Source organism: Chiloscyllium punctatum, unplaced genomic scaffold (genome assembly GCF_047496795.1).
Source record: "Chiloscyllium punctatum isolate Juve2018m unplaced genomic scaffold, sChiPun1.3 scaffold_159, whole genome shotgun sequence".
In the NCBI taxonomy this organism is placed as follows: Eukaryota; Metazoa; Chordata; class Chondrichthyes; order Orectolobiformes; family Hemiscylliidae; genus Chiloscyllium; species Chiloscyllium punctatum.
In genome coordinates this window covers 27,159-46,646 of record NW_027309893.1, presented here as the reverse complement: position 1 = coordinate 46,646, position 19,488 = coordinate 27,159, and positions in this window count along the sequence as shown.

The window sequence follows — 19,488 nt, the reverse complement described above, 5'->3', positions numbered from 1 at the left end:
CTCTCCCCGGGAGGGTGACATTGACAGAGTGGGGTCAGTCTTCTCTTCCCTGGGTGTGTTACATTGACAGATTGGGGTCAGTCTGCTCTTCCCCAAGTTTGTTACATTGACACAGTGGGGTCAGTCTGTTCTTCCCTGGGTGTGTTACATTGACAGAGTGGGGTCAGTCTGCTCTTCCCTGGCTGTGTTACGTTGACAGAGTGGGGTCAGTCTGCTCTTCCCTGGGTGTGTTACATTGACAAAGTGGGTTCAGTCTGCTCTTCCCTGGGTGTGTTACATTGACAGAGTGGGGTCAATCTGCTCTTCCCTGGGTGGGTAACATTGACAGAGTGGGGTCAGTCTGCTCTTCCATGGGTGTGTTTCATTGACAGAGTGGGGTCAGTCTGCTCTTCCCTGGGTGTGTTACATTGACAGAGTGGGGTCAGTCTGCCCTTCCCTGGGTGTGTTACATTGACAGAGTGGGGTCAGTCTGTTCTCCCAGGGTTTGTTACATTGACAGAGTGGGGTCAGTCTGTTCTTCCCTGGCTGTGTTACATTGACAGAGTGATGTCAGTCTGCTCTTCCCAGGGCGTGTCACATTGATAGAGTGGGGTCAATCTGCTCTTCCCTGGGTGGGTAACATTGACAGAGTGTGGTCAGTCTGCTCTTCCCAGTGCGTGTCACATTGACAGAGTGGGGCCAGTCTGCTCTTTTATGGGTGTGTTACATTGACAGAGTGGGGTCAGTCTGCTCTTCCCTGGGTGTGTTACATTGACAGAGTGGGGTCAGTCTGTTCTCCCAGGGTTTGTTACATTGACAGAGTGGGGTCTGTCTGCTCTTCCCTTGCTATGTTACAATGACAGAGTGGGGTCAGTGTGCACTTCCCTGTGTGTGTTACATTGTCAGAGTGGGGGTCAGTCTGTTCTTCCCAGGGTGTGTTACATTGACAGAGTGTGGTCAGTCTGCTCTTCTCAGGGCGTGTAACATTGACAGAGTGGGGTCAGTCTGCTCTTTTATGGGTGCGTTACATTGACAGAGTGGGGTCAGTCTGCTCTCCCCTGGGTGTGTTACATTGACAGAGTGTGGTCAGTCTGATCTTCCCTCGTTGTGTTACATTGACAGAGTGAGTTCAGTCTTCTCTTCCCTGGGAGGGTTACATTGACAGAGTGGGGTCAGCTTGCTCCTCCCTGGGTGTGTTACATTGACAGAGTGGGGTCAGTCTGTTCTTCCCTGGGTGTTTTACATTGACAGAGTGGGATCAGTCTGCTCTTCTCTGTGTGTGTAACATTGACAGAGTGGGGTCAGTCTGCTCTTCCCTGGAGGGTTACATTGACAGAGTGGGGTCAGTCTTCTCTTCCCTGGGTGTGTTACATTGACAGATTGGGGTCAGTCAGCCCTTCCCCAAGTTTGTTACATTGACACAGTGGGGTCAGTCTGTTCTTCCCTGGGTGTGTTACATTGACAGAGTGGGGTCAGTCTGCTCTACCCTGGCTGTGATACATTGACAAAGTTGTGTCAGTCTGCTCTTCCCTGGGTGTGTTACATTGACAGAGTGAGGTTAGTCTGCTCTTCCCTGGGAGGGTGACATTGACAGAGTGGGGTCAGTCTTCTCTTCCCTGGGTGTGTTACATTGACAGATTGGGGTCAGTCTGCTCTTCCCCAAGTTTGTTACATTGACACAGTGGGGTCAGTCTGTTCTTCCCTGGGTGTGTTACATTGACAGAGTGGGGTCAGTCTGCTCTTCCCTGGCTGTGTTACATTGACAGAGTGGGGTCAGTCTGCTCTTCCCTGGGTGTGTTACATTGACAAAGTGGGTTCAGTCTGCTCTTCCCTGGGTGTGTTACATTGACAGAGTGGGGTCAATCTGCTCTTCCCTGGGAGGGTTACATTGACAGAGTGGGGTCAGTCTTCTCTTCCCTGGGTGTTTTACATTGACTGATTGGGGTCAGTCTGCTCTTCCCCAAGTGTGTTACATTGACACTGTGGGGTCATTCTGCCCTTCCCTGGGTGTGTTACATTGACAGAGTGGGGTCAGTCTGTTCTCCCAGGGTTTGTTACATTGACAGAGTGGGGTCAGTCTGTTCTTCCCTGGCTGTGTTACATTGACAGAGTGAGGCCAGTCTGCTCTTCCCAGGGCGTGTCACATTGACAGAGTGGGGTCAATCTGCTCTTCCCTGGGTGGGTAACATTGACAGAGTGTGGTCAGTCTGCTCTTCCCAGGGCGTGCCACATTGACAGAGTGGGGCCAGTCTGCTCTTTTATGGGTGTGTTACATTGACAGAGTGGGGTCAGTCAGCTCTTCCCTGGGTGTGTTACATTGACAGAGTGGGGTCAGTCTGTTCTCCCAGGGTTTGTTACATTGACAGAGTGGGGTCAGTCTGCTCTTCCCTTGCTATGTTACAATGACAGAGTGGGGTCAGTGTGCACTTCCCTGTCTGTGTTACATTGACAGAGAGGGGGTCAGTCTGTTCTTCCCAGGGTGTGTTACATTGACAGAGTGTGGTCAGTCTGCTCTTCTCAGGGCGTGTAACATTGACAGAGTGGGGTCAGTCTGCTCTTTTATGGGTGCGTTACATTGACAGAGTGGGGTCAGTCTGCTCTCCCCTGGGTGTGTTACATTGACAGAGTGTGGTCAGTCTGATCTTCCCTGGTTGTGTTACATTGACAGAGTGAGTTTAGTCTGCGCTTCCCTGGGTGTGTTACATTGTCAGAGTGGGGTTAGTCTGCTCTTCCCTGGGTGTGTCATATTGACAGAGTGAGGTCAGTCTGCTCTTCCCTGGTTTTGTAACATTGACAGAGTGGGGTCAGTCTTCTCTTCCCTGGGTGTGTTAAAATGACAATGTTGGGTCAGTCTGCTCTTCCCTGGGTGTGTTACATTGACAGATTGGGGTCAGTCTGCTCTTCCCTGAGGGTGTTACATTGACAGAGTGGCGTCAGTCTGTTCTTCCCTGGGAGTGTTACAGTGACAGGGTGGTGTCAGTCTGCTCTCCCCTGGGTGTTTACATTGACAGAGTGGGGTCAGTATGTTCTTCCCTTGGTGTGTTACATTGACAGAGTGGTATCTGTCTGCTCTTCCCTGGGTGTGTTACATTGACAGAGTGGGGTCAGTCTGTTCTCCCATTGTGTGTTACATTGACAGAGTGCGGTCAGTCTGCTCTTCCCTGGGTGTGTTACAATGACAGAGTGGTGTCAGTGTGCACATCACTGGGTGGGTTACATTGACAGAGTGGGGTAAGTCTGCAGTTCACTGTGTGAGTAATTTTGCAGAAGAGGACATTCTGCTCTTCTCTGGGTGGGTTACATTGAAAGAGTGAGGTCAGTCTGCTCTTCCCTGGGTTTGTTACATTGACAGAGTTTGGTCAGTCTGCTCTTCCCTGGGTGTGTTACATTGACAGATTGGGGTCAGTCTGCTCTTCCCCAAGTTTGTTACATTGACACAGTGGGGTCAGTCTGCTCTTCCCTGGGTGAGTTACATTGACAGAGTGGGGTCAATCTGCTCTTCCCTGGGTGTGTTTCATTGACAGTGTGGGGTCAGTTTGCTCTTCCCTGGGTGTGTTACATTGACAGAGTGGTGTCAGTCTGCTCTTCCCTGGGTGTGTTACATTGACAGAGTGAGGTTAGTCTGCCCTTCCCTAGCTGTGTTCCATTGACAGAGTGGCGTCAGTCTGTTCTCCCAGGGTTTGTTACATTGACAGATTGGGGTCAGTCTGTTCTTCCCTGGGTGTGTTACATTGACAGAGTGAGGTCAGTCTGCTCTTCCCTGGGAGGGTTACATTGACAGAGTGGGGTCAGTCTTCTCTTCCCTGGGTGTGTTACATTGACAGATTGGGGTCAGTCTGCTCTTCCCCAAATTGGTTACATTGACACAGTGGGGTCAGTCTATTTTTCCCTGGGTGTGTTACATTGACAGATTGGGGTCAGTCTGCTCTTCCCTGGCTGTGTGACATTGACAGAGTGAGGTCAGTCTGCTCTTTTATGGGTGGGTTACATTGACAGAGTGGGGTCAATCTGCTCTTCCCTGGGTGTGTTACATTGTCAGAGTGGGGTCAGTCTGCTCTTCCCTGGGAGGGTTACATTGACAGAGTGGGGTCAGTCTTCTCTTCCCTGGGTGTGTTACATTGACTGATTGGGGTCAGTCTGCTCTTCCCCAAGTGTGTTACATTGACACTGTGGGGTCATTCTGCTCTTCCCTTGGTGTGTTACAATGACAGAGTGGGGTCAGTGCGCACTTCCCTGGGTGTGTTACATTGAAGAGTGGGGGTCAGTCTGCTCTTCCCAGGGTGTGTTGCATTGACAGAGTGTGGTCAGTCTGCTCTTCCCAGGGCGTGTCACATTGACAGAGTGGGGTCAGTCTGCTCTTTTATGGGTGGGTTACATTGACAGAGTGGGGTCAGTCTGTTCTCCCATTGTGTGTTACATTGACAGAGTGGGGTCAGGCTGCTCTTCCCTGGGTGTGTTACAATGACAGAGTGGGGTTAGTGTGCACATCACTGGGTGGGTTACATTGACAGAGTGGGGTAAGTCTGCAGTTCACTGTGTGAGTAATTTTGCAGAAGAGGACATTCTGCTCTTCTCTGGGTTGGTTACATTGACAGAGTGAGGTCAGTCTGCTCTTCCCTGGGTTTGTTACATTGACAGAGTTTGGTCAGTCTGCTCTTCCCTGGGTGTGTTACATTGACAGAGTTTGGTAAGTGTGCTCTTCCCAGGGCGTGTCACATTGACAGAGTGGGGTCAGTCTGCTCTTTTATGGGTGTGTTACATTGACAGAGTGAGGTTAGTCTGCTCTTCCCTGGGTGTGTTACAGTGACAGGGTGGGTTCAGTCTGCTCTTCCCTGGGTGTGTTACATTGACAGAGTGAGGTCAGTCTGCTCTTCCCTGGGGGTGTTACATTGACAGAGTGGGGTCAGTCTGCTCTTCCCTGCGTGTATTACATTGACAGAGTGAGGTCAGTCTGCTCTTCCCTGGGTGTGTTACATTGACAGATTGGGGTCAGTCTGCTCTTCCCTGAGTGTGTTACATTGACAGAGTGGGGTCAGTCTGTTCTTCCTTGGGTGTGTGAAATTAACAGTGTTGGGTCAATCTGCTCTTCCCTGGGTGTGTTACATTGACAGAGTGGCGTCAGTCTGTTCTTCCCCGGGAGTTTTACAGTAACAGGGTGGTGTCAGTCTGCTGTCCCCTGGGTGTGTTACATTGACAGAGTGGGGTCAGTCTGCTCTTCCCTGGGTGTGTTAAATTGACAGAGTGGGGTCAGTCTGTTCTTCCCTTGGTGTGTTACATTGACAGAGTGGTATCTGTCTGCTCTTCCCTGGGTGTGTTACTTTGACAGAGTGGGGTCAGTCTGTTCTCCCATTGTGTGTTACATTGACAGAGTGGGGTCAGTCTGCTCTTCCCTGGGTGTGTTACAATGACAGAGTGGGGTCAATGTGCACTTCACTGGGTGGGTTACATTGACAGAGTGGGGAAGTCTGCTCTTCCCTGGGTGGGTTACATTGACAGAGTGAGGTCAGTCTGCTCTTCCCTGGGATTGTTACATTGACAGAGTTTGGTCAGTCTGCTCTTCCCTGGGTTTGTTACATTGACAGATTGGGGTCAGTCTTCTCTTTCCTGAGTGTGTTACATTGACAGAGTGGGGTCAGTCTGTTCTTCATTGGGTGTGTTAAATTGACAGTGTTGGGTCAGTCTGCTCTTCCATGGGTGTGTTACATTGACAGAGTGGCGTCAGTCTGTTCTGCCCTGCGAGTGTTACAGTGACAGGGTGGTGCCAGTCTGCTCTCCCCTGGGTGTGTTACATTGACAGAGTGGGGGTCAGTCTGCTTTTCCCAGTGTGTGTTACTTTGACAGAGTGTGGTCAGTCTGCTCTTCCCAGGACGTGTCACATTGACAGAGTGGGGTCAGCCTGCTCTTTTATGGGTGGGTTACATTGACAGAATGAATTCAGTCTGCTCTTCCCTGCGTGTGTTGCATTGACAGAGTGGGGTCAGTCTGATCTTCCCTGGTTGTGTTACATTGACAGAGTGAGTTCAGTCTGCCATTCCCTGGGTGTGTTCCATTGACAGAGAAGGGTCAGTCTGCTCTTCCCTGGGTGTGTTACATTGACAGAGTGAGGTCAGTCTGCTCTTCCCTGGGTTTGTTACATTGACAGAGTGGGGTCAGTCTTCTCTTCCCTGGGTGTGTTACATTGACAGATTGGGGTCAGTCTGCTCTTCCCTGAGTGTGTTACATTGACATGGTGGGGAAATTCTGTACTTCCTTGGGTGTGTTAAATTGACAGTGTTGGGTCAGTCTGCTCTTCCCTGGGTGTGTTACATTGACAGAGTGGCGTTAGTCTGTTCTTCCCTGGGAGTGTTACAGTGACAGGATGGTGTCAGTCTGCTCTCCCCTGGGTGTGTTACATTGACAGAGTGGGGTGTGTCTGCTCTTCCCTGGGTGTGTTAAATTGACAGAGTGGGGTCAGTCTGTTCTTCCCTTCGTGTGTTTCATTGACAGAGTGGTATCTGTCTGCTCTTCCCTGGGTGTGTTACTTTGACAGAAGGGTCAGTCAGTTCTCCCATTGTGTGTTACATTGACAGAGTGGGGTCAGTCTGCTCTTCCCTGGGTGTGTTACAAAGACAGAGTGGGGTCAATGTGCACTTCACTGGGTCGGTTACATTGACAGAGTGGGGTAAGTCTGCAGTTCACTGTGTGAGTAACTTTGCAGAAGAGGTCATTCTGCTCTTCTCTGGGTGTGTTACATTGACAGAGTGAGGTCAGTCTGCTCTTCCCTGGGTTTGTTACATTGACAGAGTTTGGTCAGTCTGCTCTTCCCTGGGTGTGTTACATTGACACAGTTGGGTCAGTGTGCTCTTCCCAGGGCGTGTCACATTGACAGAGTGGGGACACTCTGCTCTTTTATGGGTGGGTTACATTGACAGAGTGGGGTCAGTCTGCTCTTCCCTGGGTGTGTTACATTGACAGAGTCGGGTCAGTCTGATCTTCCCTGGTTGTGTTACATTGATAGACTGAGTTCAGTCTGCTCTTCCCTGGGTGTGTTACATTGACAGAGTGGGGTCAGTCTGCTCTTCCCTGGGAGGGTTACATTGACAGAGTGGGGTCAGTCTTCTCTTCCCTGGGTGTGTTACATTGACAGATTGGGGTCAGTCTGCTCTTCCCCAAGTTTGTTACATTGACACAGTGGGGTCAGTCTGTTCTTCCCTGTGTGTGTCACATTGACAGAGTGGGGTCAGTCTGCTCTTCCCTGGCTGTGTTACATTGACAGAGTGGGGTCAGTCTGCTCTTCCCTGGGTGTGTTACATTGACAGAGTAGGGTCAGTCTGCTCTTCCCTGGGTGTGTTACATTGACACAGTGGGGTCAGTCTGCTCTTCCCTGGGTGTGTTACATTGACAGAGTGGGGTCAATCTGCTCTTCCCTGGGTGGGTAACATTGACAGAGTGGGGTCAGTCTGCTCTTCCCTGGGTGTGTTTCATTGACAGAGTGGGGTCAGTTTGCTCTTCCCTGGGTGTGTTACATTGACAGAGTGGGGTCAGTCTGCGCTTCCCTGGGTGTGTTACATTGACAGAATGAGGTTAGTCTGCTCTTCCCAGGGCGTGTCACATTGACAGAGTGGGGTCAGTCTGCTCTTTTGTGGGTGGGTTACATTGACAGAGTGGTGTCAGTCTGCTCTTCCCTGGGTGTGTTACATTGGCAGAGTGAGGTCAGTCTGCTCTTCCCTGGGTTTGTTACATTGACACAGTGGGGTCAGTCTGCACTTCCCTGGGTGTGTTACATTGACAGAGTGGGGTCAGTCTGCTCTTCCCTGGGTGTGTTAAATTGACAGAGTGAGGTCAGTCTGCTCTTCCCTGGGTTTGTTACATTTACAGAGTGTGGTCAGTCTACTCTTCCCTGGGTGTGTTACATTGACAGAGTGGGGTAAGACTGCAGTTGACTGTGTGAGTAATTTTGCAGAAGCGGTTATTCTGCTCTTCTCTGGGTGGGTTACATTGACAGAGTGAGGTCAGTCTGCTCTTCCCTGGGTGTGTTACAGTGACAGGGTGGGTTCAGTCTGCTCCTCCCTGGGTGTGTTGCATTGAAAGAGTTGGGTAAGACTGCAGTTGACTGTGTGAGTAATTTTGCAGAAGCGGTCATTCTGCTCTTCTCTGGGTGGGTTACATTGACAGAGTGAGGTCAGTCTGCTCTTCCCTGGGTGTGTTACAGTGACAGAGTGAGTTCAGTCTGCTCTTCCCTGGGTGTGTTACATTGTCAGAGTGGGGTCAGTCTGTTCTTCCCTGGGAGTTTTACAGTGACAGGGTGGTGTCAGTCTGCTCTCCCCTGGGTGTGTTAAAGTGACAGAGTGGGGTCAGTCTGTTCTTCCCTGGGTGTGTTACATTGACAGAGTGGGGTCAGTCTGCTCTCCCCTGGGTGTGTTACATTGACAGAGTGGTATCTGTCTGCTCTACCCTGGGTGTGTTACAATGACAGAGTGGGGTCAGTGTGCACATCACTGGGTGGGTTACATTGACAGAGTGGGGTAAGTCTGCAGTTCACTGTGTGAGTAATTTTGCGGAAGAGGACATTCTGCTCTTCTCTGGGTGGGTTACATTGACAGAGTGAGGTCAGTCTGCTCTTCCCTGGGTTTGTTACATTGACAGAGTTTGGTCAGTCTGCTCTTCCCTGGGTGTGTTACATTGACAGAGTTGGGTCAGTGTGCTCTTCCCAGGGCGTGTCACATTGACAGAGTGGGGTCAGTCTGCTCTTTTATGGGTGTGTTACATTGACAGAGTGAGGTTAGTCTGCTCTTCCCAGGGCGTGTCACATTGACAGAGTGGGGTCAGTCTGCTCTTTTATGGGTGTGTTACATTGACAGAGTGCGGTCAGTCTGCTCTTCCCTGGGTGTGTTACATTGACAGAGTGGGGTCAGTCTGCTCTTCCCTGGGTGGTTTACATTGACAGAGTGAGGTCAGTCTGCTCTTCCCTGTGTTTGTTACATTGACAGATTGGGGTGAGTCTTCTCTTTCCTGAGTGTGTTACATTGACAGAGTGGGGTCAGTCTGTTCTTCCTTGGGTGTGTTAAATTGACAGTGTTGGGTCAGTCTGCTCTTCCCTGTGTGTGTTACATTGACAGAGTGGCGTCAGTCTGTCCTTCCCTGGGAGTTTTACAGTGACAGGGTGGTGTCAGTCTGCTCTCCCCTGGGTGTGTTACATTGACAGAGTGGGGTCAATCTGCTCTTCCCTGGGTGTCTTAAATTGACAGAGTGGGGTCAGTCTGTTCTTCCCTTGGTGTGTTACATTGACAGAGTAGGGTCAGTCTGCTCTTCCCTGGGTGTGTTACATTGACACAGTGGGGTCAGTCTGCTCTTCCCTGGGTGTGTTACATTGACAGAGTGGGGTCAATCTGCTCTTCCCTGGGTGGGTAACATTGACAGAGTGGGGTCAGTCTGCTCTTCCCTGGGTGTGTTTCATTGACAGAGTGGGGTCAGTTTGCTCTTCCCTGGGTGTGTTACATTGACAGAGTGGGGTCAGTCTGCGCTTCCCTGGGTGTGTTACATTGACAGAATGAGGTTAGTCTGCTCTTCCCAGGGCGTGTCACATTGACAGAGTGGGGTCAGTCTGCTCTTTTGTGGGTGGGTTACATTGACAGAGTGGTGTCAGTCTGCTCTTCCCTGGGTGTGTTACATTGGCAGAGTGAGGTCAGTCTGCTCTTCCCTGGGTTTGTTACATTGACACAGTGGGGTCAGTCTGCACTTCCCTGGGTGTGTTACATTGACAGAGTGGGGTCAGTCTGCTCTTCCCTGGGTGTGTTAAATTGACAGAGTGAGGTCAGTCTGCTCTTCCCTGGGTTTGTTACATTTACAGAGTGTGGTCAGTCTACTCTTCCCTGGGTGTGTTACATTGACAGAGTGGGGTAAGACTGCAGTTGACTGTGTGAGTAATTTTGCAGAAGCGGTTATTCTGCTCTTCTCTGGGTGGGTTACATTGACAGAGTGAGGTCAGTCTGCTCTTCCCTGGGTGTGTTACAGTGACAGGGTGGGTTCAGTCTGCTCCTCCCTGGGTGTGTTGCATTGAAAGAGTTGGGTAAGACTGCAGTTGACTGTGTGAGTAATTTTGCAGAAGCGGTCATTCTGCTCTTCTCTGGGTGGGTTACATTGACAGAGTGAGGTCAGTCTGCTCTTCCCTGGGTGTGTTACAGTGACAGAGTGAGTTCAGTCTGCTCTTCCCTGGGTGTGTTACATTGTCAGAGTGGGGTCAGTCTGTTCTTCCCTGGGAGTTTTACAGTGACAGGGTGGTGTCAGTCTGCTCTCCCCTGGGTGTGTTAAAGTGACAGAGTGGGGTCAGTCTGTTCTTCCCTGGGTGTGTTACATTGACAGAGTGGGGTCAGTCTGCTCTCCCCTGGGTGTGTTACATTGACAGAGTGGTATCTGTCTGCTCTACCCTGGGTGTGTTACAATGACAGAGTGGGGTCAGTGTGCACATCACTGGGTGGGTTACATTGACAGAGTGGGGTAAGTCTGCAGTTCACTGTGTGAGTAATTTTGCGGAAGAGGACATTCTGCTCTTCTCTGGGTGGGTTACATTGACAGAGTGAGGTCAGTCTGCTCTTCCCTGGGTTTGTTACATTGACAGAGTTTGGTCAGTCTGCTCTTCCCTGGGTGTGTTACATTGACAGAGTTGGGTCAGTGTGCTCTTCCCAGGGCGTGTCACATTGACAGAGTGGGGTCAGTCTGCTCTTTTATGGGTGTGTTACATTGACAGAGTGAGGTTAGTCTGCTCTTCCCAGGGCGTGTCACATTGACAGAGTGGGGTCAGTCTGCTCTTTTATGGGTGTGTTACATTGACAGAGTGCGGTCAGTCTGCTCTTCCCTGGGTGTGTTACATTGACAGAGTGGGGTCAGTCTGCTCTTCCCTGGGTGGTTTACATTGACAGAGTGAGGTCAGTCTGCTCTTCCCTGTGTTTGTTACATTGACAGATTGGGGTGAGTCTTCTCTTTCCTGAGTGTGTTACATTGACAGAGTGGGGTCAGTCTGTTCTTCCTTGGGTGTGTTAAATTGACAGTGTTGGGTCAGTCTGCTCTTCCCTGTGTGTGTTACATTGACAGAGTGGCGTCAGTCTGTCCTTCCCTGGGAGTTTTACAGTGACAGGGTGGTGTCAGTCTGCTCTCCCCTGGGTGTGTTACATTGACAGAGTGGGGTCAATCTGCTCTTCCCTGGGTGTCTTAAATTGACAGAGTGGGGTCAGTCTGTTCTTCCCTTGGTGTGTTACATTGACAGAGTGGTATCTGTCTGCTCTTCCCTGGGTGTGTTAAATTGACAGAGTGGGGTCAGTCTGTTCTCCCATTGTGTGTTACATTGACAGAGTGGGGTCAGTCTGCTATTCCCTGTGTGTGTTACAATGACAGAGTGGGGTCAATGTGCACTTCACTGGGTGGGTTACATTGACAGAGTGGGGAAGTCTGCAGTTCACTGTGTGAGTAACTTTGCAGAAGAGGTCATTCTGCTCTTCTCTGGGTGGGTTACATTGACAGAGTGAGGTCAGTCTGCTCTTCCCTGGGTTTGTTACATTGACAGAGTTGGGTCAGTGTGCTCTTCCCAGGGCGTGTCACATTGACAGAGTGGGGACAGTCTGCTCTTTTATGGGTGGGTTACATTGACAGAGTGGGGTCAGACTGCTCTTCCCTGAGTGTGTTACATTGACAGAGTGCGGTCAGTCTGATCTTCCCTGGTTGTGTTACATTGACTGAGTGAGTTCAGTCTGCTCTTCCCTGGGTGTGTTACATTGACAGAGTGGGGTCAGTCTGCTCTTCCCTGGGAGGGTTACATTGACAGAGTGGGGTCAGTCTTCTCTTCCCTGGGTGTGTTACATTGACAGATTGGGGTCCGTCTGCTCTTCCCCAAGTTTGTTACATTGACACAGTGGGGTCAGTCTGCTCTTCCCTGGCTAGAACATAGAACATAGAACAATACAGCACAGAACAGGCCCTTCGGCCCACGATGTTGTGCCGAACTTCTATCCTAGATTAAGCACCCATCCATGTACCTATCCAAAATCCGCTTAAAGGTCGCCAATGAATCTGACTCTACCACTCCCACGGGCAGCGCATTCCATGCCCCCACCACTCTCTGGGTGAAGAACCCACCCCTGACATCTCCCCTATACCTTCCACCCTTCACCTTAAATTTATGTCCCCTTGTAACACTCTGTTGTACCCGGGGAAAAAGTTTCTGACTGTCTACTCTATCTATTCCTCTGATCATCTTATAAACCTCTATCAAGTCACCCCTCATCCTTCGCCGTTCCAACGAGAAAAGGCCGAGAACTCTCAACCTATCCTCGTACGACCTACTCTCCATTCCAGGCAACATCCTGGTAAATCTTCTCTGCACCCTCTCCAAAGCTTTCACATCTTTCCTAAAGTGAGGCGACCAGAACTGCACACAGTACTCCAAATGTGGCCTTACCAAAGTCCTGTACAGCTGCAACATCACCTCACGACTCTTGAATTCAATCCCTCTGCTAATGAACGATAATACTCCATAGGCCTTCTTACAAACTCTATCCACCTGAGTGGCAACCTTCAAAGATCTATGTACATAGACCCCAAGATCCCTCTGTTCCTCCACCTGACCAAGAACCCTACCATTAACCCTGTATTCCGCATTCTTATTTGTTCTTCCAAAATGGACAACTTCACACTTGGCAGGGTTGAACTCCATCTGCCACTCCTCAGCCCAGCTCTGCATCATATCTAAGTCCCTCTGCAGCCGACAACAGCCCTCCTCACTGTCCACGACTCCACCTATCTTTGTATCATCTGCAAATTTACTGACCCACCCTTCGACTCCCTCATCTAAGTCATTAATAAAAATTACAAACAGCAGAGGACCCAGAACTGATCCCTGCGGAACTCCACTTGTAACTGGACTCCATGCTGAATATTTACCATCTACTACCACTCTCTGACTTCGACCGGTTAGCCAGTTTTCTATCCAATTGGCCAAATTTCCCTCTATCCCATGCCTCCTGACTTTCCGCATAAGCCTACCATGGGGAACCTTATCAAATGCCTTACTAAAATCCATGTACACTACATCCACTGCTCTACCCTCATCCACATGCTTGGTCACCTCCTCGAAGAATTCAATAAGACTTGTAAGGCAAGACCTACCCTTCACAAATCCGTGCTGGCTGTCCCTAATCAAGCAGTGCCGTTCCAGATACTCGTAAATCCTATCCCTCAGTACCCTTTCCATTACTTTGCCTACCACAGAAGTAAGACTAACTGGCCTGTAATTCCCGGGGTTATCCCTATTCCCTTTTTTGAACAGGGGCACAACATTCGCTACTCTCCAGTCCCCTGGTACCACCCCCGTTGCCAGTGAAGACGAGAAGATCATTGCCAACGGTACTGCAATTTCCTCTCTTGCTTCCCACATAATCCTAGGATATATCCCGTCAGGCCCGGGGGACTTGTCTATCCTCAAGTTGTTCAAAATGTCCAACACATCTTCCTTCCTAACAGATATCTCTTCTAGCTTATCAGTCCGTTTCACACTCTCCTCTTCAACAATACAGTCCCTCTCGTTCGTAAATACTGAAGAGAAGTACTTGTTCAAGACCTCTCCTATCTCTTCCGACTCAATACACAGTCTCCCACCACTGTCCTTGATCGGACCTACCCTCGTTCTCGTCATTCTCAGGTTTCTCACATACGCATAGAATGCCTTGGGGTAATCCTTGATCCTATCCGCCAGGGATTTTTCATGCCCTCTCTTAGCTCTCCTAATCCCTTTCTTCAGGTCCCTTCTGGCTATCCTGTATCCCTCCACTGCTCTGTCTGAACCTTGTTTCCTCAACCTTATGTAAGCCTCCTTCTTCCTCTTTACTAGACATTCAACCTCCCTCGTCAACCAAGGCTCCCTCACACGACCATTTCTTTCCTGCCTGATCGGTACATACATATCAAGGACACGTCGTATCTGCTCCTTGAAAAAGTCCCACATTTCCACCACATCCTTCCCTGACAGCCTATGCTCCCAACGTATGCTCCTCAAATCCTGTCTTACAGCATCGTAATTTCCCTTCCCCCAATTGTAAAAACTTCCTTGTTGTGTGCACCTATCTCTCTCCATAACCAAGGTGAAAGTCACAGAATTGTGGTCGCCATCACCAAAATGTTCACCCACTAACAAGCCCACCACTTGTCCCGGTTCGTTACCGAGTACCAAATCCAATATGGCCTCCCCTCTGGTTGGACAATCTACATACTGCGTTAGAAAAGCTTCCTGGACACACTGCACAAACACCGCCCCATCCAATCTACTTGATCTAAAGAGCTTCCAATCAATATTTGGGAAGTTGAAGTCGCCCATGACTACGACCCTGTGGCTTCTGCACCTTTCCAAAATCTGTTTCCCAATCTGTTTCTCCACATCTCTGCTGCTATTGGGGGGCCTATAATAAACACCCAACAAGGTGACTGCACCTTTCCTATTTCTGACTTCAGCCCATACTACCTCCAGAGGCAGATCTCCCTCAAACTTCCTTTCTGCAGCCGTTATACCATTTCTAATTAGCAATGCCACCCCCCCTCCTTTTTTACCACCCTCCCTAATCTTACTGAAACATCTGTACCCAGGAACCTCCAACAGCCATTCCTGTCCCTCATCTATCCATGTTTCCGTGATGGCTACAACATCGTAGTCCCAGGTACCGATCCATGCCTTAAGTTCACCCACCTTATTTCTGATACTCCTTGCATTGAAGTATACGCACTTGAGCCCATCTCTGTGTCCGTAAGTAGTCCCGGTCAGTGCTACCTTCTCCACAGCCTCCCTACAGTCTTGGACTTCCTGACACACAGCTAGCTTACTTGCTGGACTACAAGTCCGGATCCCATCCCCCTGCCAAATTAGTTTAAACCCCCCCGAAGAGTGCTAGCAAACCTACCCCCCAGGATATTGGTGCCCTTCTGGTTCAGGTGCAACCCGTCCTGTTTATACAGGTCCCACCTTCCCCAGAATGCAGTCCAATTGTCCAAATATCTGAAGCCCTCCCTCCTACACCATCCTTGCAGCCACGTGTTCAACTGCACTCTCTCCCTATTCTTTGCCTCTCTGTCACGTGGCACCGGCAACAACCCAGAGATGACGACTCTGTCTGTCCTAGCTTTTAGCTTCCAGCCTAACTCCTTGAGCTCTTGAATGACCTCCCCGCCCCTCTTCCTACCTATGTCGTTGGTGCCAATGTGTACCACGACTTCTGGCTGCACACCCTCCCCCTTAAGGATTCTGAAGACACGGTCCGAGACGTCTCTGACCCTAGCACCCGGGAGGCAACAAACCATCCGAGAGTCTCGCCCATGTCCACAGAACCGCCTGTCCGTCCCTCTAACTAGAGAGTCCCCTATAACTAGCGCTCTCTTCTTCTCCCCCTTTCCCTTCTGAATCTCAGAGCCACAGACCCCTTCACTGCAGCTTACACCTGCAAGGCTGTCCCCCCCAACAGTTTCCAAAGCTGCATACTTATTTTTTAGGGGAACGACTACAGGGGAACCCTGCACTGCCTGTTTCTTCCCCTTCCCACCTCTAACTGTTACCCAGCTACCTCTGTTTTCTGGCGTAACTATGTCCCTGTAGCTTCTATCGATCACCCTCTCAGCCTCTCGAATAATCCTCAGCTCATCCAGTTCCAGTTCCAGTTCCCTAACTCGTTCGGTGAGGATCAGGATCTGACTGCATTTCCTGCACACGAAGTCGGCAGGAGTATCGGTGGTCACCCCTACCTCAAACATCCTGCAGGAGGAACATTCCACCGCCTGTGCTGCCATGACTGTACACTGTCTCCAAAAACAAGAACACTGAGTCAATAACCTGTGGACTTTAAAGTTAGGTTAGAGGAGGCCCTACGAAAGTAGGACCTGGGGTTTAGAACACACCCACTCAAATACTAGTCACTTACCTTCCCGCCCAGCTATGCGCTCCAACCTCACTTCCGCTGCCCGCTACAGGTAAGTAATTTTGAAACAAACTGTCTTACCTTAGCTGTAGTCTCCCGGGTTCGTTTTTCCTCGGCCGCTGCTCCCACTCAAATGGCTGTGTTACATTGACAGAGTGGGGTCAGTCTGCTCTTCCCTGGGTGTGTTACATTGACAGTGTTGGGTCAGTCTGCTCTTCCCTGGGTGTGTTACATTGACAGAGTGGGGTCAGTCTGCTCTTCCCTGGGTGTGTTACATTGACAGAGTGGGGTCAGTCTGCTCTTTCCTGGGTGGGTAACATTGACAGATTGGGGTCAGTCTGTTCTTCCCTGGGTTTGTTACATTGACAGAGTGGGGTCAGTCTGCCCTTCCCTGGGTGTGTTACATTGACAGAGTGGGGATCAGTCTGCTCTTCCCTGGGTTTGTTACTTTGATAGGGTGGGGTCAGTGTGCAATTCCCTGGGTGTGTTACATTGACAGAGTGGGGTCAGTCTGCTCTTCCCTGGGTGTGTTACATTGACAGAGTGGGGTCAGTCTGCTCTTCCCTGGGTGTGTTATATTGACAGAGTCGGGTCAGTGTGCACTTCCCTGGGTGTGTTACATTGACAGATTGGGGTCAGTCTGCTCTTCCCTGGGTGTGTTACGTTGACAGAGTGGGGTCAGCCTGCTCTTCCCTGGGTGTGTTACAATGACAGAGTGGGGTCAGTCTGCACTTCCCTGGGTGTGTTACATTGACAGAGTGGGGTCAGTCTGCTCTTCCCTGTGTGTGTTACATTGACAGAGTGGTGTCAGTCTGCTCTTCCCTGGGTGTGTTATATTGACAGAGTCGGGTCAGTCTGCACTTCCCTGGGTGTGTTACATTGACAGAGTGGGGTCAGTCTGCTCTTCCCTGTGTGTGTTACATTGACAGAGTGGGGTCAGTCTGCTCTTCCCTGGGTGTGTTTCATTGACAGAGTGGTGTCAGTCTGCTCTTCCAAGAGTGTGTACATTGACAGAGTTGGGTCAGTCTGTTCTCCCAGGGTTTGTTACATTGACAGAGTGGGGTCAGTCTGTTCTTCCCTGGGTGTGTTACATTGACAGAGTGAGGTCAGTCTGCTCTTCCCAGGGCGTGTCACATTGACAGAGTGGGGCCAGTCTGCTCTTTTATGGGTGGGTTACATAGACAGAGTGGGGTAAGTCTGCTATTCCCTGGGTGTGTTACATTGACAGAGTGGGGTCAGTCTGTTCTTCCCTGGGTGTGTTACATTGACCGAGTGTGGTCAGTCTGCTCTTCCCTGGGTGTGTTACATTGACAGAGTGGGGTCAGTCTGCTCTTTTATGGGTGGGTTACATTGACAGAGTGAGTTCAGTCTGCTCTTCCCTGGGTGTGTTACATTGACAGAGTGGGGTCAGTCTGCTCTTCCCTGGGTGTGTTACATTGACAGAGTGAGGTCAGTCTGCTCTTCCCTGGGTTTGTTACATTGACAGATTGGGGTCAGTCTTCTCTTCGCTGGGTGTGTTACATTGACAGATTGGGGTCAGTCTGCTCTTCCCTGAGTGTGTTACATTGACAGAGTGGGGTCAGTCTGTTCTTCCTTGGGTGTGTTAAATTGACAGTGTTGGGTCAGTCTGCTCTTCCCTGGGTGTGTTACATTGACAGAGTGGGGTCAGTCTGCTCTTCCCTGAGTGTGTTACATTGACAGAGTGATGTCAGTCTGTTCTTCCTTGGGTGTGTTAAAATGACAGTGTTGGGTCAGTCTGCTCTTCCCTGGGTGTGTTACATTGACAGAGTGGCGTCAGTCTGTTCTTCCCTGGGAGTGTTACAGTGACAGGGTGGTGTCAGTCTGCCCTCCCCTGGGTGTGTTACATTGACAGAGTGGTATCTGTCTGCTCTTCCCTGGGTGTGTTACAATGACAGAGTGGGGTCAGTGTGCACATCACTGGGTGGGTTACATTGACAGAGTGGGTTCAGTCTGCTCTTTTATGGGTGTGTTACACTGACAGAGTGAGGTTAGTCTGCTCTTCCCAGTGCGTGTCACATTGACAGAGTGGGGTCAGTCTGCTCTTTTATGGGTGGGTTACATTGACAGAGTGGGGTCAGTCTGCTCTTCCCTGGGTGTGTAACATTGGCAGAGTGAGGTCAGTCTGCTCTTCCCTGGGTTTGTTACATTGACACAGTGGGGTCAGTCTGCTCTTCCCTGGGTGTGTTACATTGAGAGATTGGGGTTAGTCTACTCTTCCCCAAGTTTGTTACATTGACAGAGTGGGGGCAGTCTGCACTTCCCTGGGTGTGTTTCATTGACAGAGTGGGGTCAGTCTGCACTTCCCTGGGTGTGTTACATTGACAGAGTGGGGTAAGACTGCAGTTGACTGTGTGAGTAATTTTGCAGAAGCGGTCATTCTGCTCTTCTCTGGGTCGGTTACATTGACAGAGTGAGTTCAGTCTGCTCTTCCCTGGGTGTGTTACATTGACAGAGTGGGGTCAGTCTGCTCTTCCCTGGGTGTGTTACATTGACAGAGTGAGGTCAGTCTGCTCTTCCCTGGGTGTGTTACATTGACAGAGTGGGGTCAGTCTGCTCTTCCCTGGGTGGGTTACATTGACAGAGTGAGGTCAGTCTGCTCTTCCCTGGGTTTGTTACATTGACAGAGTGTCGTCAGTCTGTTCTTCCTTGGGTGTGTTAAATTGACAGTGTTGGGTCAATCTGCTCTTCCCTGGGTGTGTTACATTGACAGAGTGGCGTCAGTCTGTTCTTCCCTGGGAGTTTTACAGTAACAGGGTGGTGTCAGTCTGCTCTCCCCTGGGTGTGTTACATTGACAGTGTGGGGTCAGTCTGTTCTTCCCTTGGTGTGTTAAATTGACAGAGTGGTATCTGTCTGCTCTTCCCTGGGTGTGTTACTTTGACAGAGTGGGGTCAGTCTGTTCTCCCATTGTGTGTTACATTGACAGAGTGGGGTCAGTCTGCTCTTCCCTGGGTGTGTTACAATGACAGAGTGGGGTCAATGTGCACTTCACTGGGAGGGTTACATTGACAGAGTGGGGAAGTCTGCTCTTCCCTGGGTGGGTTACATTGACAGAGTGAGGTCAGTCTGCTCTTCCCTGGGTTTGTTACATTGACAGATTGGGGTCAGTCTTCTCTTTCCTGGGTGTGTTACATTGACAGATTGGGGTCAGTCTGCTCTTCCCTGGGTGTGTTACATTGACAGAGTGGGGTCAGTCTGTTCTTCATTGGGTGTGTTAAATTGACAGTGTTGGGTCAGTCTGCTCTTCCCTGGGTGTGTTACATTGACAGAGTGGCGTCAGTCTGTTCTGCCCTGCGAGTGTTACAGTGACAGGGTGGTGCCAGTCTGCTCTCCCCTGGGTGTGTTACATTGACAGAGTGGGGGTCAGTCTGCTTTTCCCAGTGTGTGTTACTTTGACAGAGTGTGGTCAGTCTGCTCTTCCCAGGACGTGTCACATTGACAGAGTGGGGTCAGCCTGCTCTTTTATGGGTGGGTTACATTGACAGAATGAATTCAGTCTGCTCTTCCCTGCGTGTGTTGCATTGACAGAGTGGGGTCAGTCTGATCTTCCCTGGTTGTGTTACG